This window comes from Procambarus clarkii, chromosome 46 (genome assembly GCF_040958095.1).
Source record: "Procambarus clarkii isolate CNS0578487 chromosome 46, FALCON_Pclarkii_2.0, whole genome shotgun sequence".
Classification (NCBI taxonomy): domain Eukaryota; kingdom Metazoa; phylum Arthropoda; class Malacostraca; order Decapoda; family Cambaridae; genus Procambarus; species Procambarus clarkii.
In genome coordinates, this window is record NC_091195.1 from 4,529,482 (window position 1) to 4,555,848 (window position 26,367).

Consider the following 26,367-nt stretch of genomic DNA (forward strand, 5'->3'; position numbering starts at 1 on the left):
GGGAGTGGGCTAAGGTGGAATGGCGGTCGTTTTTTCGGGTGGTGGCGAAGCGGGAGGCGTCGGGAAGGTTTGGTCTGTTGAGGGTCTTGCAGGCACGGTTATTTCGCCTGTATGGGTTGCTGAATCAGGGTTTAGATAGGTTTCGGGAGATCTCGGTGTGTAAGGATCTCATTTGTGGGCTGAGGGAGGAGATGGCTGAGGGGGTACGTGTGCGGGCTGGGGTGGAGGAACGGTTGTGTGGTGAGAAGCTCTCGCAGTTTTTACTGCGGAGGGAACGGGTGGGGCGTGCCTCTGTTTTGTTGGCAGGTCTTCATCGGCCGGACGGTTCGGTTGTGTCGGACACGGGGGCGATTTTGCATTATGTGCGTGGTGAATTAGAGTCTTTGTATGGGGTGGTTGCGGGGGATGAGGGGTTGATGGAGTCCTTCCTCCAACACTGTGCACCGGGGTTGTCGGGTATGGATTGTGTGGGTCTTGTGCGGGAGGTAAGCCCTTCGGAGCTCTGGGGGGTTGTGCGGTCTTTTCGTCGTGGTAAGGTTCCAGGGTCGGATGGGTTTCCGATGGAGTTCTATGTCGAGTTTTGGGATGTACTTGGTGCCGACTTTTTGGAGGTGGTTCGGTTTTGTCTTCGGAGTTTGTCTCTGTCTGTTTCGCAAAATGATGGTCTTGTGCGGCTTCTTCCAAAGCCGGGGGATTTACGTTTTTTTGCGAATTGGCGGCCTATTACATTGCTAAATGTGGATTACAAGATTATTTCTAAGTTGTTGGCTGGACGTTTGCGCTCGGTTGTGGGGTCGGTGATCTCTTGGGGTCAGTTTTGTGGCGTTCCGGGTAGGTCGTTGGTGCAATGTAATTCCCTTTTTCGGGATTTGCTCCTCTATGTGGAGGAGTCTAGTGTTCCCGCGGCCATGATAAGCCTGGATTGGTCCAAGGCTTTTGATCGCGTGCCGATTGGGTTTGTTTTGCGGGTCCTGGAGAGGTTTGGTTTCCCGCCCCAGTTTGTGGGCTGGATACGGATGTTGTATGCTGGTTGTAGTAGTAGGGTGTGTGTCAATGGGTTCCTTAGTGCTCCCTTCGCTATTCGGCGTTCGGTTCGACAAGGGTGTCCTCTGTCGATGCTTCTATATATTCTGTTTCAGGAGCCCTTTGTTCGCGCAGTGCGTGCTTGTCGTTCAGTTGTCTCGCCGTGTTTGCCGAATGGCTTGTCCCTCAAGATTTGTGGTTATGCGGACGACACAGTCTTGTTTGTTGCCTCTGAGGGTTCTGTGCCTGCTGTTCAGGATTTGGTTTTTCAATTTGAATCGGCTACAGGGGCTTTGGTCAATCGTGGGAAGTCTTGTCTTCTGGGGTTGGGGGGTTGGGCCTCTCGTTTGGTGTGGTCTGGTTCGTGGTTTCCGGTGGTTCAGTCCATTCGGGTTCTGGGGATTACGTGGTTTAGGTCGTATGTGCAGTCTTTGGAGTTTAATTGGGAGGCAGTTTCGCGGGGGGTGGGCGTAGCTGTGGGGATGTTGTCGCAACGGGCCCTGACTATTTACCAGCGGGCGATTGTCGTGTCTTGTAAGGTTTTGTCGCGGGTCTGGTTTGTTGCGCAGTGTTTTCCGTTGGATCGGCGGAAGGCTTGTGCTCTGGAGGGTTTGGTGTATCGTTATGTGTGGTGTGGCCTGTATCATCCGGTTCGTCGATCTACGTTATGTCTTAAGGTGTCAGAAGGTGGAATTGGTATTCCTGATGTCTATGTGAGGGCGTTGGCTTTGTTTTGGGGGTCGGTGCGGAGGAGTTTGGTGTTAGGGGGTGGGTTAAACTCCTTGGGGTTGTTTTACTGCTCTATGAGGTTTAGTTTTTTGCTTGATCTGGATCGTTGCCAGGAGGTGGCCATGTATACGCCTCCAGTGTATTCGTGGGCGGTTTTGATCCTTCGGGCGCTTTGTCGCTTTCATGGGTTTGTCTCTTTTGGTTGTCGGGAGGTGTATGGGGCACTTGCCTCTCGGGTGCCTCCCAGGGTTGAAAGTTTGTACCCTTGTTTCGACTGGGGGAATGTGTGGGAGGCGTTGAGTGGGCCGTGTATTGCGCCACGGACGCGTGAGTTGGTTTTTCGATATTTGCATGAGTCTTTGGCTACGAATGCAAGGCTCTTTATGTTGGGTTTGGTCGCCTCTGATGGTTGTGTTCATTGTGGGAGACGTGAGACTCAGTTGCACGTCTTTTATTTTTGTGCGCGGGTTCAGGGTTTGGTTGGGTGGTTGCGGGATGTCATTGCAGCCTTTTGTGGTCCTGGAGTGCAGGTCGACCTATTGCGGTTTTTGTTTTTTTCGTTCCCTCGGGGCTCCAGGCGGGTGCGTAACACGCTCGGGGTGTTGTTAGCGGACTATATTTTTTGTTTATGGGTTGGTAGGATGGAGGGGTATGGGGTGGGGAGGATTTTGGGCTTTTTGAAAGGCCGTCTGTCTTATACTATGTGGTGGTTGCGTCGCTCCTTTCCTAGGGTTTTTGATGCTTGGTTCACGGTCGAGTATGTCCGGGGTGCTGCGTTGGTGTAGGTGGTGGGTTCCTGTGGGTGTGGTTGTGTGTGTGTGTGTGCGTGTTCCTTTGGTTCGGTTCCCTCTGGTGGGTGGGGGTTTGGGGGGTCTGTGTTTGTTTGTCTTTGGGGTTTTGTGTGTACTGGGGTTTGCTTGGTTACCTTGTGTGGCAGGATTTTGCTTGTGTGTGGGTGGGTATGGGTGTGTTGTGGTGTTGTGTGGCATGTCTGTCACTCTCCTGATGTGTCCGGTGTGTGGGTGTTTTTTCTTTCTGCTTGGTGGCTGGCCGTCCTCTGTCTGTGGGGGTCGGGGTTGTGTGCTGGGTGGCTGTGTTTGTTCGTATGTGTTCCTTTGTTATGTGTTTTTGTATGCTTGTGTTTGTCATTTTGTCTTGTTGCCATGTGTTATGTGCTTTTCATTCTGGTTCCTGTTGGCACACCCCGTATGGGTGGCATGTGTTGTTTGTTTGTGTGTTTATGTTTTTTTTTACACTTTTTTCTGTTATCTGTGTCATTTTACTGTGTTATATGTTCCAATATCGGTTTGTACTATACCGATTCCTTTATTTTTTACTATGTTATTTTACTATGTAATGCTAATGTGTTCTGTTTCCTTTATTTTGTGTACTGTGCTGTGTATTGCTTTGTTGTATTCCATTGTTATTTTCCTGCATTTCCTTACTGTGTTGTATTTGCAGTGTTATATTGACATGTTTTGTTATTGTGTTTATTGACGTGTTTGTTATGGTGTGTTGTCTGCTGTTGTGTGATGTGGCGCATGGTGCGTGTGTTTTGCGTTTGTGTTATTTTTGTATGTGTTTCTTGTATGTGTATTCCTGTTTATACTTTACCCATGGTTTTATTGTGCTCCTTGAGCGCTTTTGTAATTCCTGACGCTTTTGGCGCGCCCCGTCTGGGTAGTGCTGCTTTTGTTTTTGTGTGTGTGTGTGTGTTCTTATGTGTTTTATGTTATTCTTTGTTTACACTTTTGTGTTGGTCTGTGTTACTTGTTATCTGTGTTGTTGTTATTCTATGTTCTTCGTTATTCTGTGCTTTCCTGTTTATATGGATACTATACGCTGTACTTGCTCTGTTTTAAAAATAAAAAGAAAAAAAAAAAAAATAACAATTGATTTACGTTAATGACAAAGTAACATTTACGTTAATAACAAGGTAAACAGGTGGAGTAGTGGATTCCCAGACACTTCACAAAGTGCATTGAGCATGTCGTAGGTGACGCCATCTTCACTAGGTGCTGTACTAGGTAACTTTTACGTTAATTTAATAACTCTTACAACTGTCCCTAGTAACGCGGAAATTACATAAATACTCTACCCGTCGAGCATTCAGTGAGTAAATCCCATTAATCCCTGTACTTCCAGACAGCTGATTAATCTCTTTACTAGTTACGTTAATTTACGTTACTTTACGTTATCGGTTACTATCACTCAACGATGGTAAATTCTGATTTACAATGTCCAAAGTGATAAGAGAACGGTAATCACTCGTGATTACCCTTAGAGTCATTAATTACTATCCTCAAGATCAATAATTAATCAATTAAATACGCAACCTTTCACACTGGCTCAGCAATTTACATTAAGGTCTGAATTCCGTCCGAGGCTTCCATACTCAGACCAATTCAGGTGATTAAGAACGTTAATCACCACGTTTACGTTATTCTAAAATGACGGTTCTCTTCCCACAGTCAATCAAGTGCCGGTACTTCAGGCACCCTGCTGGCGGGTGGCTGGCTCACGGCACGGTAGGTGGTGTAGGTGGCGGCGCGCTAGGTGGCGGTAGGTGGTGTAGGTGGCGGCGCGCTAGGTGGCGGTAGGTGTAGGTGGCGGCGCGCTAGGTGGCGGTAGGTGGTGTAGGTGGCGGCGCGCTAGGGGGGTGTAGGTGGTGTAGGTGTCGGCGCGCTAGGTGGTGTAGGTGGCGGCGCGCTAGGTGGCGGTAGGTGGTGTAGGTGGCGGCGCGCTAGGTGGTGTAGGTGGCGGCGCGCTAGGTGGCGGTAGGTGGTGTAGTTGGCGGCGCGCTAGGTGGCGGTAGGTGGTGTAGGTGGCGGCGCGCTAGGTGGTGTAGGTGGCGGCGCGCTAGGTGGCGGTAGGTGGCGGCGCGCTTGGTGGTTATCTTGAGATGATTTCGGGGCTTTTTAGTGTCCCCGCGGCCCGGTCCTCGACCAGGCCTTCACCCCCAGGAAGCAGCCCGTGACAGCTGACTAACACCCAGGTACCTATTTTACTGCTAGGTAACAAGGGCATAGGGTGAAAGAAACTCTGCCCATTGTTTCTCGCTGGCGCCTGGGATCGAACCCACGACCACAGGATCACAAGTCCAGCGTGCTGTCCGCTCGGCCGACCGGCTCCCTGGTGTAGGTGGCGGCGCGCTAGGTGGCGGTAGGTGGTGTAGGTGGCGGCGCGCTAGGTGGCGGTAGGTGGTGTAGGTGGCGGCGCGGTAGGTGGTGTAGGTGGCGGCGCGCTAGGTGGCGGTAGGTGGTGTAGGTGGCGGCGCGCTAGGTGGCGGTAGGTGGCGGCGCGCTAGGTGGCGGTAGGTGGTGTAGGTGGCGGCGCGCTAGGTGGCAGTAGGTGGTGTAGGTGGCGGCGCGCTAGGTGACGGTAGGTGGTGTAGGTGGCGGCGCGCTAGGTGGCAGTAGGTGGTGTAGGTGGCGGCGCGCTAGGTGGCGGTAGGTGGTGTAGGTGGCGGCGCGCTAGGTGGCGGCGCGCTTGGTGGCGGTAGGTGGTGTAGGTGGCGGCGCGCTAGGTGGCGGTAGGTGGTGTAGGTGGCGGCGCGCTAGGTGGTGTAGGTGGCGGCGCGCTAGGTGGCGGTAGGTGGTGTAGTTGGCGGCGCGCTAGGTGGCGGTAGGTGGTGTAGGTGGCGGCGCGCTAGGTGGTGTAGGTGGCGGCGCGCTAGGTGGCGGTAGGTGGCGGCGCGCTTGGTGGTTATCTTGAGATGATTTCGGGGCTTTTTAGTGTCCCCGCGGCCCGGTCCTCGACCAGGCCTTCACCCCCAGGAAGCAGCCCGTGACAGCTGACTAACACCCAGGTACCTATTTTACTGCTAGGTAACAAGGGCATAGGGTGAAAGAAACTCTGCCCATTGTTTCTCGCTGGCGCCTGGGATCGAACCCACAACCACAGGATCACAAGTCCAGCGTGCTGTCCGCTCGGCCGACCGGCTCCCTGGTGTAGGTGGCGGCGCGCTAGGTGGCGGTAGGTGGTGTAGGTGGCGGCGCGCTAGGTGGCGGTAGGTGGTGTAGGTGGCGGCGCGCTAGGTGGCGGTAGGTGGTGTAGGTGGCGGCGCGCTAGGTGGCGGTAGGTGGCGGCGCGCTAGGTGGCGGTAGGTGGTGTAGGTGGCGGCGCGCTAGGTGGCAGTAGGTGGTGTAGGTGGCGGCGCGCTAGGTGACGGTAGGTGGTGTAGGTGGCGGCGCGCTAGGTGGCAGTAGGTGGTGTAGGTGGCGGCGCGCTAGGTGGCGGTAGGTGGTGTAGGTGGCGGCGCGCTAGGTGGCGGTAGGTGGCGGCGCGCTTGGTGGCGGTAGGTGGTGTAGGTGGCGGCGCGCTAGGTGGCGGTAGGTGGTGTAGGTGGCGGCGCGCTAGGTGGCGGTAGGTGGTGTAGGTGGCGGCGCGCTAGGTGGAGGTATGTGGTGTAGGTGGCGGCGCGCTAGGTGGCGGTAGGTGGTGTAGGTGGCGGCGCGCTAGGTGGCGGTAGGTGGCGGCGCGCTAGGTGGCGGTGGGTGGTGTAGGTGGCGGCGCGCTAGGTGGCGGTAGGTGGTGTAGGTGGCGGCGCGCTAGGTGGCGGTAGGTGGTGTAGGTGGCGGCGCGCTAGGTGGCGGGGGGTAGACTGTGGCAGCCTACCCCCTCCCGAGCAAGCGTAGTACTCCCATCACTTTGGCGCCAAAACACTGACTTGAGATTTCCACGAATTTCTATGAGAAAACTGCCCCCTGAACACTTGGCACGAATTTCCCCGTTCCCCTCGACTGCTACAAAGCACTAGCAGGAATTAGAACGTCTATAATCACTGGAGTGGGGACCCACGAGTCTGTTGCTCCTCGTATGCAAATTACCCACGATCCAAGATTTCTCTCACCCTAACTCCCGCAGGTAAAACCCCGCAGAATTTGCCTAGTTATCAGTGTTATAATCCCAGATAAAAAAATACGTGTCTTATGTATGTTAAAAAATCCCTGCTACATGAGCCACTTCCCGCCCAACAACGAGAGGGGTTTCAATATCATGGTATCCGGGTACACGTTGGTAACTCTACACTACAATATCATGGTATCCGGGTACACGTTGGTAACTCTACACTTAATGTTTTGAATGCCTATGCACCTACTGGCCTCCTCCAGTATACTGACCTACCTAGTTTTGCACATATTGATTCTACAATATTAATTGGGGATTTAAATGCTAAACACAAACAATTAGGGGATCAACTCACAAACACCAACGGGAGAAGAGTGTTGGCACTTCTCGATGCATATGATGATGTTCAAATTATCAGTAAGAATCAACCAACGCAAATATATGGAGGAGTCCTAGATAGGTGCATTGGCTTTAACCTGTCATACACAACTCATGAGACTGATATTATGGATGACTTAATGTCTGACCATTTAGCCATAACAGCTAACATACACGTGGCTAATGTTGACCTACCTGGCACTAAGCTGAGTAGACGCAGGCTAACAGTAAGGAAAGAGCAAGAAAAATTCTTTATAGACAGCATAGAACATTGGTATAACAATTATGAGCCTGAGAATGTACAACAGTTTTATGATGACCTCATAAATAATACCTATGAGGCCATCAAAAATAGTGAGTCACGCCAAACAAAAAGAAGTACTGGTAAACAGGTCAGACACAACCAGTACTATGATGATGCTAAACTGAAAGAGCTTAAATCAATTGCTAGACAGACAGGTAAAGCATATAAGAACCTTAGAACTCCTCAAATGTTAAAACTGTTTCAGGCCGCGCTTGCAGCGGCAAGGGAGAGAGTGACTGAACTGAGACAAAATGAATGGGAGGGTTTTGTTAGTGAACTTAACCTGCATACTCCCCTGGGCAAAGCCTGGAAAGGCATAAACAAAATTATTGGTAAAAATAGTAGACAAGTTTCACACCCAAACCCGCTACAGAAAGCCAATCAGTTAATTGCAAAATGGGCTCAGGTTTCCAGCCTTGGAATGTTACCAGCTAGCACTAGGGAGAAATTGCAGGAGAGGTCCACAGACAGAAATGCTCTCATAAATTTCATGTTGAGCAAGCAACATGATGAATGTGATGTTCCATATACAGATTATGAATTGGATGCAGCCCTCTCCAGGGGCAGTAGCACTGCTCCTGGTGAGGACGGCATCACCTATGATATTCTAAGACTCCTACATCGTGTACCCGGTAACCCATTATTAGAATTGTTTAATGCCAGCTATGTCACTGGGCAGTTGCCTGTATCATGGACCACCAGTCTTACGGTACCTGTACCAAAGTCTGGCCAACCTGATGCTTTCCGTCCCATCTCACTGACCAGTTGCATGTGCAAAACCTTTGAGAAAATGGTGCTTAATAGATTATTGTATAGAGTTAAAGAGCACATGTCACCTGATATCAATGGTTTCACACATGGTAAAAGTGTGCACAACTGTATCACAACCTTTCTTACTGTTCATGGAGATAAAAGGCACAAGTACACAACATTTCTTGATTTAAAAAATGCCTTTGATATTGCTAATAGGGAAGTGATTATGTATGAATTAGCGAGAATGGATATAGGGGGACATTTATTACAATGGATACGAGGCTATCTTACCAACCGGAAGTCATCTGCACTGTTCCAAGGCTACAAGATTGAAACTAAAGTAATGCAACTAGGCACCCCACAAGGAGGAGTACTTAGTCCTACCTTGTTTAATGTTCTAATTAATGCTTTACTAAAATCAATCCCAACTAGTCCGGCAAACATCACTATCAGCTATGCAGATGACATCCTTGTGCATACTAAAACCCACCGCGAAATGCAAACAGTCTTAAATTGTATACATACAGCTTGTGAGAGCCTTGGTCTTGTAATCAACGCTGCTAAAACTAAGGTATTTAACAGACAAATTGGCAACCGCAAAAGTGGACCACGAAAACTTAAGATAGACAACATACCAATAGACTATGTCTCTTCTTTCAAATACCTTGGAGTCTCTGTCCCTTGTACCTCAACTGCAGTCAATAAGTTACATCAACAATGTAGAGACAGACTCAAGGCTCTCAGAACTGTAGTGGGGTACAGCCCGAAATATGGTGTTAATATTAGAACAGCAAGAATGATGTATTTAGCGTATATAAGGTCTCTGATAGACTATCATGCACCAGCTTTGGTCCTGCAGAATGGCAAAAGTATTGATAGACTGGAAAAAATGCAAAATGAAGTACTCAGAATTATACTTGGCTGTCCTATAACTACCAAAGTTCTCAACATGCGGAAAGAATTAAATATACTTAGCATTCGAGATAGAATATTTGAAATTAATCTTATGATGGGACTAAAGCTACTGCGTGATAACAAAAACAACATTGTGTCAGTTGCACTGTTAGGACACATACGAAATGGAACTAGCGAGTCTAAATGGATTCAAAGAACTTCCACTCATATTAAAATGATGGGACTGCACGATGTATATACAGATGAAAGAGTACAGCACTTCCTTCCACCCTGGCAGATAGTACCTTTTGACATCCTGACCCCTGCATACCCCACCAAGAAACTAATCACAAGCAACCCTCATGCTCAGCTTGCTGCTAAATTAAGCACCATAGAAGACATTCACAATATACAAGCTGAAAACAACATTGAACAGACCATATACACTGACGGATCACTCAATACAGCTACAGGGAGGGCAGGAAGTGCTGTTATTGCTCATCAGCCCGATGGCAGCACAATTCAAAGAAATATCCGAATTAGTAACTGGGCGTCCACAATGCAAGCCGAGTTGGTAGCTATACTGGTAGCACTCGAAATTATTGACAACACTGAAGTAGACAGCTTAATTATTTCTGACTCCCTATCCTCACTACGAGCAATAAACAGTTTGCAATCAAGTAATAACGTGCTTGTCTTGGAAGCTAGACGTAGATATGTAAGAATACTTAGCAAGAGGGTAAATATAAAAATGTTGTGGATTCCTTCTCACATTGGCATGCAGGAACATGACAACGTTGACGCCCTTGCTAAGGCTGCAGTAAATAAAGACAGTATTGAACGGAATCTTGAGTTATCAAATAGTTCCCTTAAAATTGTCCTTAGACGAGAACTCCTGGATGGATTTGAAGAAAGTAGAACAGTGCAAACTGAAACTAGTAGGTCCATTGTTCATCACAATGAAATGTGTGAAGTAAAACATGTGTATGGGGCAAGTAACAAAGTCAGTAGACTAACAGATGTTGTCACAGCTCGTATAAGACTTGGCTACAAGAATCTCTGGCAGTTCGGCTTGTATAGGGATCTAGATGAAGTAAAGTGTAAAGTGTGTGGACATAGGCAGGGACACACACTCGAACACTATATCTTGCATTGTTGTAAAATTGAGCCTTTTAGAGATAAATCTAAGCTCACTCTGTATGATATGGCAACCTATCTTATTAACATGGATAAATTACCTGAAATCCTTGCACTGTACCCACATTTTGCTTCCAGTAGATGAACGACATATGAGATTCAGAAACAAGTAGTGTATTGTGAGGACTAATAATAAACAGAAGCTCCCCTATGACTCTGTAATATCCTAATTGGCCAAACTATTATGTATTAACGACAAGACCTACCATTAATGTATGATGACTTACTGTAAATATGTAGCTCTTGTAATAGCACTTTCTCTGTAACTAGCTGACATTGTATCTATAAGGTGTGAAGGATTGAAGAAATTGTTTATGTAATAATCTAAGATGAGGTCTGATAAAGACCTTTTGTGCCCTCTGTAATGCTTTTGCGCTACCGCTCACAGGATGAGTATGGGGTGCACAATAAACTAGCAGCCTTCGGCGGCAACAATCAAATCTCACTCGTTCCCTATCTATCTACCCCTCAACGAGGATTCCAGCTGGATTCTGTCTGTGCAGCTGGCGGTCTTGGTGGGGGCGGCAGTGGAGGAGCTGAGGCGACAGTCATCACGACGTCGTCTTACCCAATTTGGCCGAATGGGCAAGAGAGAGACGTCAGGCTGGGGTGGTGACTGGAGCAGAATGATGTCTTGGGGCAGGAACACCAGCTTCCCGGGCTCTGCCTCAAAAGAACCAATCAAAGGGAGGCACACAGCGGCCTACCCCTCTCAACCAATCAGAGACGGTGTACCATGGCCCTAGGGCACTCCAAAATGGCCGACCAACATGGCGGCTCAAGATGGACGCCTGCCGTTGCCATGACGACAATGCAGGAGCTAGCGGGAGGCCCACGCTCGCCCACGCTGTCCCAGGCCTCCCAAGATTCCCGCGCAAATCTTGAGTCCCTCCAAGCTTACAGTGAAAAGATGCTATTGTTATATCTCTGTCCACAGACCAGCTACCCCGGCCAGGGTAACATTTATGGAATGCTGATGACTGGGGCTCTCCCATGAGCCCAAACACAAGATGTTTCGGGTAATGGTTACCAAACTTAGGTCCGCGCACTTAACAAGTGCACTTAGCAAGTGTACTGGCCTCCACAGGCATAAGAGCACTATTGTAAGTGAGCTGGTGAACCATCCCCTCACACTACTCTCATGCCAACCATCACCTCCTCCAGTACCATTATCATCCCAGCTATCACCACTTCCAGTACCACTCTCAACCCACCCATCACCACCTCCAGTACCACTCTCATCCCAGCTAACACCACCTCCAGTACCACTCTCATCCCAACCCTCACCACCTCCAGTACCACTCTCATCCCAGCTAACACCACCTCCAGTACCACTCTCATCCCAACCATCACCACCTCCAGTACCACTCTCATCCCAGCTATCACCACCTCCAGTACCACTCTCACCCCAACCCTCACCACCTCCAGTACCACTCTCACCCCAACCCTCACCACCTCCAGTACCACTCTCATCCCAACCATCACCACCTCCAGTACCACTCTCATCCCAGCTATCACCACCTCCAGTACCACTCTCAACCCACCCATCACTACCTCCAGTACCACTCTCACCCCAACCCTCACCACCTCCAGTACCACTCTCATCCCAGCTAACACCACCTCCAGTACCACTCTCATCCCAACCATCACCACCTCCAGTACCACTCTCATCCCAGCTAACACCACCTCCAGTACCACTCTCATCCCAGCTAACACCACCTCCAGTACCACTCTCATCCCAACCATCACCACCTCCAGTACCACTCTCATCCCAGCTAACACCACCTCCAGTACCACTCTCATCCCAGCTAACACCACCCCCATTACCACTTTCATCCCAGCTAACAACACCTCCAGTACCACTCTCATCCCAGCTAACACCACCTCCAGTACCACTCTCATCCCAGCTAACAACACCTCCAGTACCACTCTCATCCCAGCTAACACCACCTCCAGTACCACACTCATCCCAGCTAACACTACCTCCAGTACCACTCTCATCCCAACCATCACCACCTCCAGTACCACTCTCATCCCAACCATCACCACCTTCAGTACCACTCTCATCCCAGCTAACACCACCTCCAGTACCACTCTCATCCAAACCATCACCACCTCCAGTACCACTCTCATCCCAACTATCACCACCTCCAGTACCCCTCTCATCCCAACCATCACCACCTCCAGTACCACTCTCATCCCAACCATCACCACCTCCAGTACCACTCTCATCCGAACCATCACCACCTCCAGTACCACTCTCATCCCAGCTAACACCACCTCCAGTACCACTCTCATCCCAACCATCACCACCTCCAGTACCACTCTCATCCCAGCTAACACCACCTCCAGTACCATTGTGGGGTTTTACTTTTCATGACTACAATTGCGTGCAAGGTCACACATGTGTATATGGCAGACGCTTCACGAAGCTGTCGGAACCCATCAGATACGAGGGCGAGCGTACAAGGTCTGGGAGCACGGTCGAGTAAGAGTCCTTGTTGGTCTCCTCTCAGACTGCCTTCACCGAATCCTGATCCACACTGGTCGTGGGAATCTCCTCAATGTAATTACATCAATTTAAGGGACTCCTGGGGCCGTCATCACATTTATAGTTTAGTGACTAATAGGCAACTTGGTGTTGAAGACACCTGGGGCTGAAAGTTTAAGTAAGAGCAAAGTATTTAGCAGTATTTGGAAGTGGTTCAACGGAAACACTGCATTATGCTTAACATTAGTTTATTTATACTTAACCACTAATAAAATGGTGCTTGATTTACTTTAAATTAATCGATTCCGATTTGGTCCACCAGTGAGTGGACCAAACCTAACTTAACATGATTGACAGCCAATAACTAACAAGGCGTACCTAACATGCCGGTGTGCAAAGGGTCACAGGAGTCCCAAACAGAATACTCGGGCAATAATCATGCACAATAAATCAACAACTAAATGTGTGGTGTATGTGAAGGTCACATTCACTGACGAGTGTTATGTCGTGACACCACACAGATATACATGCATACAACGTCGGGTGTCTTGTCTGACACATATACCTGTGTCAGGTGTTTAGAAGGTGAGTTGACTACTGGTTGACCACTGGTTCACCACTGACTGACTATTGGTTGACCACTGACTGAGCACTGTTTGACCACAGGTTCGCCACTGGTTCGCCACTGGTTCGCCACTGACTGACCACTGGTTGACAACAGGTTCGCCACTGACTGACCACTGGTTGACCACTGTTTCACCACTGGTTCACCACTGTTTCACCACTGGTTCACCACTGTTTCACCACTGACTGACCATTGGTTCACCACTGGTTCACCACTGACTGACCACTGTTTCACCACTGACTGACCACTGGTTCACCACTGACTGACCACTGGTTGACCACTGTTTCACCACTGACTGACCACTGGTTGACCACTGTTTCACCACTAGTTCACCACTGGTTCACCACTGACTGACCACTGGTTCACCACTGGTTCACCACTGACTGTCCACTGACTGACCACTTGTTCACCACTGACTGACCACTGGTTCACCACTGGTTCACCACTGACTGACCACTGGTTCACCACTAACTGACCACTGGTTGACCACTGACTGACCACTCGTTGACCACTGACTGACCACTCGTTGACCACTGACTGACCACTGGTTGACCACTGGTTGACCACTGACTGACCACTGGTTCACCATTGGTTCACCACTGGTTCACCACAGGTTCACCACTGGTTCACCACAGGTTCACCACTGGTTCACAACTGGTTCGCCACTGGTTCACCACTGCTTCACCACTGGTTGGCCACTGGTTCACCACTGACTGACCACTGGTTGACCACTGTTTCACCACTGACTGACCACTGGTTCACCACTGACTGACCACTGGTTGACCACTGGTTCACCACTAACTGACCACTGTTTCACCACTGACTGACCACTGTTTCACCACTGACTGACCACTGTTTCACCACTGACTGACCACTGGTTGACCACTGGTTCACCACTGGTTCACCACAGGTTCACCACTGGTTGACCAATAGTTCACCACTGGTTCACCACCTGTTGACAACTGGTTCACCACTGGTTCACCACAGGTTCACCACTGGTTCACCACAGGTTCACCATAGGTTCGCCACAGGTTCACCACTGGTTCACCACAGGTTCACCACTGGTTCACCACAGGTTCACCACTGGTTCACCACAGGTTCACCACTGGTTCACCACTGGTTCACCACTGGTTCGCCACAGGTTCACCACTGGTTCACCAAAGGTTCACCACTGGTTCACCACTGGTTCACCACTGTTCACCACAGGTTCACCACTGGTTGACCACTGGTTCACCACTGGTTCACCACTCAGATCAACACAGAACAGACACTATTATAAGAAAACAAGATCTTGTACTGATTGAGGAAATCATTCCATAGGTGACGGGATTTGTGAGTTGGTTAAAAGGGTCTCTGAGTATTCTGGGGCAAGGGGTGGGGGGGGGTCAAGGGAACGGGGGACAAGGAGGGTATAGGGTGAGGGGGAGGGCAGGCAGGGAGGATGATGGGGGAGGGGGAGAGAAGGAGGGTATGGGGTGATTGGGGGGACAGGGAGAGTATGGGGTTATAGAGGAGCTAGGACAGAGAGGGGAGGGGAGACAGAAGGGGAAGGGGGGTGCAGGGATGGTATGGGGTGCTACTTTACTACTTTACATGCTATTTTACCACAGTTCTTTCTTGATGACCTGTCACAGTGCCACTTTACTATCGTTATTTCCTGTTACTTTGGCACTGTGCCATTTTACCACAGATACTTCCTGGTGACATGGCACTGTCCTACTTTACCATAGCTATTACCTGATGTCGTGGCAGTGTCACCTTACCACAAACTGAGGATTGGAACAGACAGATTCTCTACAAATGACAAGGAAGTCTGCAAGGAACTCAATATTTAATTCCAGGAGGTCTTCACATTAGAGCAAGGAAAAGTTCCAGTGATAAGAGAAGGAATAGTTAACTATGCACCACTACAAGAGTTTGGGATTGCTAGTGTGGATGTAAGGAAGCTTTTGTTAGATATGGATGTGACAAAGGTTACTGGCCCAGATGGAATATCACCATGGATACTAAACGAAGGAGCAGGAGCACTGTGCCAGCCACTCTCCATGGTGTATAACAAATCACTGGTAACAGGTGAACTGCCAAAAATTTGGAATATGGCAAATGTAGTCCCTATATACAAGAAGGGGGATAGATAGGAGACCCTGAACTACAAGCCAGTGTCCGTAACTTGCATACCATGCAAGTTAATGGAGAAGATTGTGCAAAAAAAGATAGTGGAACCTCTGGAGCGAAGAAACTTAGTAATACAACATCAGCATAGGTTCAGGGATGGCAAGTCATGCCTCACAGGATTAGTTGAATTTTACGACCAGGCAACAAAATTCAGGCAAAAAAGAGAGGGGAGAGCTAACTGCATATTTTTGGATTGCCAGAAGACCTTTGACACAGTAACACACAAGAGATTAGTGCACAAGCTGGAGATGCAGGCAGGAGTGAAAGGGACGGCACTCCATTGGATAAGGGGAGTACCTAAGTAGCAGGAGACAGCGAGTCACTGTGCGGGGTGAGGTCTCAGACTGGCGCGGCGTCAACAGTGTAGTCCCACAGGGATCAGTCCTTCGACCTATACTGTTTCTGATATATGGAAATGATCTCTCAAAGAGTATAGAACCGTTCCTCTCATTGTTTGCTGATGATGCAAAAAGTATAAGGATGATTAAGACAAAGGAAGATAGTATAAGGAATCATAATGACCTAGACAAACTGAATGAATGATCCAACAAATGGCTACTAAAGTTCAACCCGAGTATATGTAAGGTGATGAAACTAGGCGGTGGAAACCAGGAGGCCTGGCACAGGATACCGAATGGGAGATGAAGTCCTTCATGAAAAGGACAGAGAGAAAGATCTAGGAGTTGATATCACACCAAACCTCTCTCCTGAAGCCCACATAAAAAGAGCATCTGTGGCGTATGCGAGGCTGGCTAACATCAGAACTGCCTTCAGGAACCTATGTAAGGAATCATTCATAACCTTGTATACCACATATGTAAGACCAATTCTGGAGTATGTGGCTCCAGCATGGAGCCAGTATCCTGTCAAGCACAAGTTGAAGCTGGAACATGTTCTAGGCTAGTCCCAAGAACTAAGAGGCATGAGTTACGAGGAAAGGCTGCATAAAATGCACCTCACGACGATATGATCACTACCTACAAAATTCTCAGGGGAAATAACAGGGTAGATAAGGATAAACTGTTTAACACGGGTGGTACGCGAACAAGGGGACCCAGGTGGAAACTGAATACCCAAATGAGCCACAGGGATGTTAGAAAAAACTTTTTCAGTGTCAGAGTAGTTAACAGGTGGAAGGCATTAGGCAGTGATGTGGTGGAAGCTGACTCCATACACAGTATCAAATGTGGATATGACAGAGCCCAATAGGCTCAGGAATCTGTACACCAGATGATTGACTGATGAGAGGCGGGACCAAAGAGCCAGAGTTCAAACCCCGCCAGCACAACTAGGTGAGTACAGCTACTTCCTGGTGACCTGGCACAGTGCCACTTTACGATATCTATTTTCTGATGTACTGGCACAGTGCCACTTTATCACAGCTATTTTCTGAAGTTCAGGCACAGTACCACTTTACAATAGTTACTACCTGGTGACCTTGCACAGTGCTACTTTATTATAGTCTGTTTTTGATGCCCTGGCACAGTACTGCTTGACAACAGTTATTTCCTGATATTCTGGCACAGTGCCACTCTACCACAGCTATTTGCTAATGTCCTGACACAGTGCCACTTTATCATAAATGTTTCATTGTGACTTGGCACAGTGCCACTCTACCACAGCTATTTGCTAATGTCCTGACACAGTGCCACTTTACCATAAATGTTTCATTGTGACTTGGCACAGTGCCACTTTACCCCAGGTATTTCTAGATGTTCTGCCACAGTGCCACTTTACAACCGATATTTCATCATGACCTGGCACAGTGTCACTCTATTACAATAACTTACAGATAACCTGGCACAGTGTCACTCTATTACAATAACTTACAGATAACCTGGCACAGTGCCACTCTATTACAATAACTTACAGATAACCTGGCACAGTGTCACTCAATTACAATAACTTACAGATAACCTGACACAGTGTCACTCTATTACAATAACTTACAGATAACCTGGCACAGTGCCACTCTATTACAATAACTTAAGATAACCTGGCACAGTGCCACTCTATTACAATAACTTAAGATAACCTGGCACAGTGTCACTTTATCAAAGGTATTTCCTCTTGACTAGGCAGTTTTAAGATAAGACTTAAGTCTTATCACTCGTATATTGTTAATTTCAACCTTCACGACACCGGATTCTGTCGTCGGCCGCGCGAGATGAAACTGGCAATAACGAGATATGGATTAACGTCGCGTTGACTATATGGTCGGTAGTACAAATCTTTCACGTCCTACACGGACGAGCGACAACTTCAGAATGCTGGGGACAACGTGGGCCGCTGGCTTCCAGGCTGCTCCCTCAGTACTTCTATGTTCTTTGAAGCTAGCCAATCCCGTGGCAGGCCATGCTGGCTGAACCAATCACAACCTTGGTTCAGGGGAGGTGCTAAGCCATGACCTCATCCGGCTAGACCTCTGGTTACACAAACCATTGGCCAGGGCCGGGCCCTCCTGACCACAGCTCCCAATTGTACCACGAGACAATAAAACTGGATTTTTCACCCCCTGGAGTTTCAAGCTGTAATACATATTACACATTGCTGTAATTTCTGAACGCTAGTCTACGGACGCTGCATTGAGTCCATCACGAGGGTACACGTTTTATGCTTCATTTTCTACTACCACTAGAAATTGAGCGTAGGGGAGGCACCCCCCCCCCTAGCTGGTCCTGTGTGGGAGCTGAGCGTGGGGGAGGCACCACCCCCCCCTAGCTGGTCCTGTGTGGGAGCTGAGCGTGGGGGAGGCACCCCCCCCCCTAGCTGGTCCTGTGTGGGAGCTGAGCGTGGGGGAGGTACCACCCCCCCACTAGCTGGTCCTGTGTGGGAGCTGAGCGTGGGGGAGGCACCCCCCCCACTAGCTGGTCCTGTGTGGGTGCTGAGCGTGGGGGAGGCACCACCCCCCACTAGCTGGTCCTGTGTGGGAGCTGAGCGTGGGGGAGGCACCACCCCCCCCTAGCTGATCCTGTGTGGGAGCTGAGCGTGGGGGAGGTACCACCCCCCCCCTAGCTGGTCCTGTGTGGGAGCTGAGTGTGGGGGAGGCACCCCCCCTAGCTGGTCCTGTGTGGGAGCTGAGCGTGGGGAAGGAACCCCCCCCCCCCTAGCTGGTCCTGTGTGGGAGCTGAGCGTGGGGGAGGCACCCCCCCTAGCTGGTCCTATGTGGGAGCTGAGCGTGGGGGAGGCACCCCCCCCTAGCTGGTCCTGTGTGGGAGCTGAGCGTGGGGGAGGCACCACCTCCCCCCTAGCTGGTCCTGTGTGGGAGCTGAGCGTGGGGGAGGTACCCCCCCCCTAGCTGGTCCTGTGTGGGAGCTGAGCGTGGGGGAGGCACCACCCCCCCCCCTAGCTGGTCCTGTGTGGGAGCTGAGCGTGGGGGTGGCACCCCCCCCCCTAGCTGGTGCTGTGTGGGAGCTGAGCGTGGGGGAGGCACCACCCCCCCCCCCCCCTAGCTGGTCCTGTGTGGGAGCTGAGCGTGGGGGAGGCACCACCCCCCCCTAGCTGGTCCTATGTGGGAGCTGAGCGTGGGGGAGGCACCACCCCCCCTAGCTGGTCCTATGTGGGAGCTGAGCGTGGGGGAGGCACCACCCCCCCCTAGCTGGTCCTATGTGGGAGCTGAGCGTGGGGGAGGCACCCCCCCTAGCTGGTCCTATGTGGGAGCTGAGCGTGGGGGAGGCACCACCCCCCCCTAGCTGGTCCTGTGTGGGAGCTGAGCGTGGGGGAGGCACCACCCCCCCTAGCTGGTGCTGTGTGGGAGCTGAGCGTGGGGGAGGCACCACCCCCCCCTAGCTGGTCCTGTGTGGGAGCTGAGCGTGGGGGAGGCACCCCCCCCCCCCTAGCTGGTGCTGTGTGGGAGCTCAGCGTGGGGGAGGCACCACCCCCCCCCCCCTAGCTGGTCCTGTGTGGGAGCTGAGCGTGGGGGAGGCACCCCCCCCCCCCTAGCTGGTCCTGTGTGGGAGCTCAGCGTGGGGGAGGCACCACCCCCCCCCCTAGCTGGTCCTGTGTGGGAGCTGAGCGTGGGGGAGGCACCACCCCCCCCTAGCTGGTCCTGTGTGGGAGCTCAGCGTGGGGGAGGCACCACCCCCCCCCCCTCTAGCTGGTCCTGTGTGGGAGCTGAGCGTGGGGGAGGCACCCCCCCCTAGCTGGTGCTGTGTGGGAGCTGAGCGTGGGGGAGGCACCCCCCCCTAGCTGGTGCTGTGTGGGAGCTGAGCGTAGGGGAGGCCCCCCCCCCCCTAGCTGGTCCTGTGTGGGAGCTGAGCGTGGGGGAGGCACCCCCCCCTCCTAGGTGGTCCTGTGTGGGAGCTGAGCGTGGGGGAGGCACCCCCCCCTAGCTGGTCCTGTGTGGGGAGCTGAGCGTGGGGGAGGCACCCCGCCCCCCATAGCTGGTCCTGTGTGGGAGCTGAGCGTGGGGGAGGCACCACCCCTAGCTGGTCCTGAGTGGGAGCTGAGCGTGGGGGAGGCACCACCCCCCCTAGCTGGTCCTGAGTGGGAGCTGAGCGTGGGGGAGGCCCCCCCTTCCTAGCTGGTCCTGTGTGGGAGCTGAGCGTGGGGGAGTAGTAGGGAAAAAGGAGACTACGAGGGGCTCCCGCCATCGGCTGAGATGGATGACAGACGGATGAGCGTGAGCTTAACGGGAAGAAGTGCGCGCGAGCCGGGGCCAAGTGCGTGAGTCTCAGCGTGGGGAAGTCGTCGTGTGAAGCTCATCTATATTTTTAGACTCTAGCTCTTGAGCCCCAGTCTTACTAGTTTTAAACAATCATATTTTGCTCGTAGTAAAGTCCCATTTATTCTAGTGTACTTATTCATAGATGTTTTGGAGAACCTTAGATGATTTGGGGAATTTTGGTTTTGGGAAACCTTTGATGAAACCATCTAACCATCTATTTTTGGTCGTAGTAAAGCTTTCTGTCTTAGACGCGATAAAGCCCGTAAATTATTGTGATCGTCTCAAAGTTCTCCAAATGTACTTGCTAGAGAGCATACGAAAGAGATATAAAATAATATACACCTGGAAGACACTGGAGGGCCAAGTCCCAAATCTACACATTAAAATAACACATACTGGAGTGAACGATATGGAAGAAAATACACATTAGAATCAGTGAAGAGCATGGGTGCCATAGGCATAATCAGAGAACACTGTATGAACATCAGAGGTCCAGGGTTGTTCAGCATCCTCACAGCGAGTATAAGAAATATTGCCGGAACAGTTGTTTGTTGTTAAAGATTCGCTACCTGGAACAAAAAGTTCCAAGTAGCACGGGCTATAGTGAGCCCGTATTGTGCCGGAACAACCATAGCTAGGGAAGTAGAAGAACTCCCAGGACCCCGTCAAGCAGGAATCAAGCAGATGTTTTACCGCCTAGTCATAGCACCATGGGTATCACTAACAGGGATTAATGACCAATAAGGTTCAGTTTCTGGAGTGGATGACCCTACTTAGATGTATTGGGCTGGTTGTACTGGGCAACTTACATTTAATGGATTACTTGTATTTTTGGCCGTAGTAAAGCTTTTTGTCGTAGAAATTAAATTTAAATCATCATATTTTGGGTGTAGTAAAACGGCTTTCTGTCATAGCAATTTTAATTTAAATCATTATATTTTGGATGTAATAAAGATAATTGTATTTTCAAATTTTGCATATCCTTATTATTTCTTACTAACGTAACTTCAGAATGTGGTGAAAGTGTGATGAAAGTGGTGAGTGTGAACAAGTGTGAGAGTAGTGTGTGTGTACTTACCTAGTTGTGCTTGCGGGGGTTGAGCTGTGGCTCTTTGGTCTCGCCTCTCAACTGTCAATCAACTGGTATACAAATTCCTGAGCCTACTGGGCTCTATCATATCTACATTTGAAACTGTGTATGGAGTCAGCTTCCACCACATCAGTACTTAATGCATTCCCTTTGTTAACTACTCTGACACTGAAAAAATTCTTTCTAATGTCTCTTTTTTTTCTCATTTGGGTACTAGGTTACCACTTGTGTCCCCTTGTTCATGTTCCACCCATGCTAAAGAGTTTATCTTTGTCCACCCTGTCAATTCCCCTGAGAATTTTGTAGGTGGTTGTCAGGTCTCCCCTTACTCTTCTGTTTTCCAGGGACGTGAGGTTTAGCTCCCTTAGCCTTTCCTCGTAGCTCATACCCCTCAGTTCTGGGACCAGTCTGATGGCATTCCTCTGCATCTTATCTAACTTTGTCTTGTGTTTAACTAGGTATGGACTTCAGGCTGGAGCTGCAAACTCCATGATTGGTCTTACATAAGTGGTATACAAGATCCTGAACGATTCCTTGCATAAGTTTCTAAAGGAAGTTCTTATGTTGGCCAGTCTAGCATATGCCGATGATGATATCCTTTTGATGTGGGCCTTTGGGGACAGGTTCGGTGTGATATCAACTCCTATATCTTTCTCTCACTTTTACTCTTGCAGGATTTCACCTCCCAGATGGTACATTGTGTTCAGCCTTCTGCTCTCTTCGCCTAATTTCATTACTTTACACTTTCCTGTGTTGAACTTTAGTAGCCATTTTATAGACCATTTGGCCAGTTTGTCCCGGTCGTCCTGTAGTCTGTCTATCTTCATCTGTCTTGATTCTTCTCATAATTTTTGCATCATCAGCAAATATTGAGAGGAATGAGTCTATACCCTCTGGAAGGTCGTTTACATATATTAGAAACAAGATGGGTCCAAGTACAGAGCCCCGTGGAACCCCGCTGGCGACATCTCGCCACTCTGATGTCTCCCCACCCCCCCCTCTCACAGTTACTCGCTGTTTCCTGTTGCTTAGATACTCCCTTATCCACTGGCGCACCTTACCTTTTACTCCTGCCTGTTGTTCCAACATTTGTAACAGCTTTTTGTGAGGTACTGTGTCAAAGGCTTTCTGACAGTCCAAGAAAATGCAGTCTTCCCACCCTTCTCTTTCTTGCCTAATTTGTTTTGCTTGGTCATATAATTCTATTTGTTACGGACTCGTCAGCACCGTCTGAGTATGGCCTGATAATTCCAGTGCCATCTATGAGTCTGTACTCAAACTCCTCTAGAATTAGACGCTACATAGACAATGCCATCCATTGGTGGTAGCATGATAGTGGCAAACGGCTCTGGTTTCCTGCTCTGGCTAGCAAGAGAGGTCGTTGTCGATGACCTCTGGTGAGGTGGTGGCTCAAGATCAGCGCCATCTGTTGTGCTACAGAGCACAATGTCAAGTCCCTAGTGAGGAAGTGTTACTTCTTGGTTTCACCAGGATCATCCATATAACTGATGACGTGTTTGTGTCCACAGAGATGACGTGAAGCAACAATCGCACTGAGGATGGCAGTTTACCTTGGGCAGCCTACGTTCTCCCGACTTAGTCCTGCAAGACGACTAAGTAAGCCGCCGCTGATCTGAAGCAGTGTGTTGACCGCTGTTGAAGTAGTATTGGAAGAGATCAGCGTATCCCGGGACTGGCTTAGGGGACAAACAGGCGTCAGTGAGGTGCCTGTTGGGAAGTGCTGCTAGCCGGTCGCTAGAGGCTTCTGCCAGGGGTTCGCTACCCCTGTATCAATTGTGTTGTGGCCCCAATCAGCGTGTGGCTGAGGTTCTCTGCCAGCAAGTGGCTGGAGAGTGATCATGGGGTATTGGCACGTCGTGATACTGTCAGTACGCTGGCCCACAGGAAAGGTGAACTCGCCAGTGTTTCCCAGTATGGTTGGAAAAGGTACTGAGTGCAGTGGAACACTGGGAATGGCGAATTCTGCCTTGTGTGTGTTTTGAGTGTCCTGTGTGAAAGCGACACTTGTACATAAGTATAGTAAGCTCCAACAGATTCCTTTTTGACCTCATCACAAGTGAGGTCAAATTTCTCCAAGGTTGCTTGGTTTGCCTCCTCATTTATTGCAGGGACTTTTCCTTGTTCTATTGTAAAGACCTCCTGGAATCTGAGTTTTTTCACTCTCCTTCTTGTCATTCTCTGTATATCTGTTCTCCCCTTTTCTCAGTTTCATCAATTGTTCCTTCACTGCTGTTTTCCACCTGATGTGGCTGTGGAGCAGTTTTGGTTGAGTCTTGGCTTTACATGCGATGTCATTTTCATACTGTCTCTCTGCTTCTGTGTATGTGTTCGTGTACTCGCCTAATTGTGCTTGCGGGGGTTGAGCTGTGGCTGTTTGGTCCTGTCTCTCAACCGTCGATCAACAGGTGTACAGGTTCCTGAGCCTATTGGGCTCTATCATATCTACACTTGAAACTGTGTATGGAGTCAACCTCCACCACATCACTTCCTAATGCATTTCATTTGTCAACCACACTGACATTATAAAAGTTCTTTCTAATATTTCTGTGGCTCATTTGGGCACTCACTTTCCACCTGTGTCCCCTAGTGGGACACGGGTGGACACGTGTGTGTGTGTGTGTGTGTGTGTGTGTAAGTGTGTAATTACCTAAGTGTAGTTACAGGATGAGAGCTACGCTCGTGGTGTCCCGTCTTCCCAGCACTCTTTGTCATGTAACGCTATGAAACTACTGATGGTTTTGGCCTCCACCATCTCACCTAATTTGTTCCAATCGTCTACCACTTTGTTTGCAAAAGTGAATTTCTTATATTTCTACAGCATCTTTGTTTAGTTAGTTTAAATCTATAACCTCGTGTTCTTGAAGTTCCAGATCTCGGGAAATCTTACCTATCAATTTTTTAATATTTTGTACGTAGTGATCACATCTCCTCTTTTTCTTCTATTTTCTGGTTTTTGGCATATATAATGCCTCTAACTTCTCCTCGTAGCTTTTGCCCTTCAGTTCTAGGAGCCATTTATTAGCATGTCTTTGCACCTTTTCTAGTTTGTTGATGTGTTCTTAAGATATGGGGCACAATACAACCGCTGCATATTCTAGCTTTGGCCTAACAAAAGTCCTGAACTATTTCTTTAGTATTTTCCTATCCATGTATTTAAAAGCAATTTTGAAGTTAGAAAGCGTGGCATAGGCTCCTCGCACAATGTTCTTTATGTGGTCCTCAGGTGATAGTCTTCTATCTAGAACCACCCCTAGATTTCTTTATCAGAAGTCTTTAAAGATTTTCCACATAATTTATAGGTTGTGTGGGGGTCTATGTTCTATTCCACATTCCATCACATGCCATTTATTTACATTAAATTCCATTTGCCAAGTGGTGTTCCATATACTTAATATTAGACAATGAACATTACCGGTGCAAGAACTGAACCCTGTGGTACTCCGTTTGTGACATTTCTCCAGTCCGATACACTTCCTCTTATTACTGCCCTCATTTTTTTACCAGTCGGAAAATTTTTCATCCATGTTAGCAGCTTAGCTGTCACCCCTCCAATGTGTTCCAGTTTCCAGAACAACCTCTTATGTGGAACTCTGTTGATGGCTTTATTTTAGGTCCAGATAGATGCCTTCAACCGAAGCATCCCTTTCCTGTAAAATCTCTGTGGCTCGATCAAAGAAACTGAGTAAATTCGATACACGGGATCTTCCCGATCGAAAACCAAACTGTCTGATATTATAAAGTTTTTCTCCGGGTGTTCTTCCCATTTAGTTTGAATTATTTTTTCCAATAGTTTGACTATTACACTTGTCAATGATACAGATGTACTCACCTAATTGTACAAACCTAATTGTGCTTGCGGGGATTGAGCTCTGGCACTTTGGTCCCGCCTCCTAACCGTCAATCTACTGGTGTACAGATTCCTGAGCCTACTGGGCTCTATCATATCTACATTTAAAACTGTGTATGGCGTCAGCCTCCACCACATCACTGCCTAATACATTCCATCTATTAACTACTTACACTGAAAAAGCTCTTTGTAACGTCCCTGTGACTCATTTGGGTACTCGGTTTCCACCAGTGTCCCCTTGTTCGCGTACCACCAGTGTTGAATAGTTTATCCTTGTCTATCCTGTCAATACTCCTGAGGATTTTGTAGGTTGTGATCATATCTCCCCTTACTCCTCTTCCAGTGTCCTAAGGAGCATCTCTCGCAGCCTTTCCTCGTAACTCATGCCTCTTAACTATGGGACTAGTCTAGTGGCATACCTCTGAACTTTTTTCAGCTTCGTCTTGTGCTTGACAAGGTACGGGCTCCATGCTGGGGCCGCATACTCTAGGATTGGTCTTACATATGTGGTATACAAGATTCTGAATGATCCCTTGCACAGGTTCCTGAATGCTGTTTTGATGTTAGCCAGTCTCGTATATGCTACAGACGTAATTCTTTTTATGTGGGCTTCAAGAGGCAGGTTTGGTGTGATATCAACCCCTAGATCTTTCTTTCTGTCTGTTTCATGAAGTACCTCATCTCCCATTCTGTATCCTGTGACTGGCCTTCTGTTTCCGCCGCCTAGTTTCATTACTTTGCATTTACTTGGGTTGAACTTGAGCAGCCATTTGTTGTACCATTCATTCAATCTGTCCAGGTCATCTTGTAGCCTCCTACTATCCTCCTCTGTCATCAGCAAACATTGAGAGAAATGAGTCTATACCCTCCGGGAGATCATTTACATATATCAGAAACAGTATAGGTTCAAGGACTGACCCCTGCGGGACTCCACTTGTGAGGTCTCGCCAATCTGAGACCTCACCTCTCAGTGACTCGTTGTCTTCTGTTGCTTAGGCACTCCCTTATCCAATGGAGTATTTTCCCTTTCACTCCAACCTGCATCTCCAGCTTTATCACTAGCCTCTTGTGTGGTACTGTATCAAAGGCTTTCTGGCACTCCAAAAATATGCAGTCTGCCCATCCCTCTCTTTGTTGCCTGGTCGTAGAATTCAATTAACCGTGTGAGGCAGGACTTACCATCCCTGAACCCATGTTCATGCTGTGTTACAAAGTTTCTTCGCTCCAGATGTTCCACTAGCTTTCTTCACACAATCTTCTCCATCAGCTTATATGTTATGCAGGTTAGGGACACTAGTCTGTAGTTCAGTGCCTCCTGTCTAT